The following is an 871-nucleotide window of genomic DNA, read 5'->3' as shown; positions in this document are numbered from 1 at the left end:
ACCATGCATAGTAAAGCTCTTCAACTTCCACAAAAGCATGGAAATAAATAGGCATACAGCAAGATGTATCTTATACCTTGCTCCTGGTCGAGCCGCATGTTAACAAGGACTAGATCCTCATCGGCTCGTTCCAGTTTCCGTTTGAGTTTGGAAATCTCCGCTGACTGGGCAGTCTCCGCTAACAGAGAGGCCTGTTTTCAAATAAAATAGCATGTTACCACATGACAACTAATTATTGATCTTCTGCTCGCTTTTCTTTTAAAAAGCCGAACGGAGTCTCAGCGGCTACTATCTACATACATGCATATTTCTCGTAAAAAGGATAAAAAAACATTACATTGCGTACCTCGAAGCCTGCTAGCAGGCAGGAGAAGGCTTCATTCAGCCCGCTTTTGGCGGACTGAATCTTCTCAAACACCGCACCCATCAGGATGTGGTGCTCGTCTAGGACGGATGCACTTTGAAGAGCGTCCGTCGTGGTATTCGGCACCTCTGGATTAACAGCGGCCGCCACTCCCTTTTCTCCTACAGGGGGTCGGTTACTATACTTCGGGGTCGTATTGGTCTCCGGAGCAGTACGCGGATGGGGCTCGGATCGACTGCGGCTCCCGTTGCCGGTCTTCATGAGGATCGTACCCCCAGTCCTCCGGCAGCCGAGGTATCACCTTTTGGTGCCGTTAAATCACCCCCCCCCCCCCGCGTCTCTTCAAGGGTCGGGGGGGGGGGCTATGCGATGACACCTTGGCGTCATCCGCCTTCTGCGGCGGGGAAGCTAATGGAGGCGACTCGCTCTCCATCATCTCTGATGGAAGGTCCCCCGAGGATGAGGATAGTTGGGGGAGACTGCGGGCCAGACTAGAAAATATAGAAC

The sequence above is a fragment of the Triticum dicoccoides genome, chromosome 1A (assembly GCF_002162155.2).
Source record: "Triticum dicoccoides isolate Atlit2015 ecotype Zavitan chromosome 1A, WEW_v2.0, whole genome shotgun sequence".
NCBI lineage: Eukaryota > Viridiplantae > Streptophyta > Magnoliopsida > Poales > Poaceae > Triticum > Triticum dicoccoides.
Note: the sequence above shows the minus strand (reverse complement) of the source record.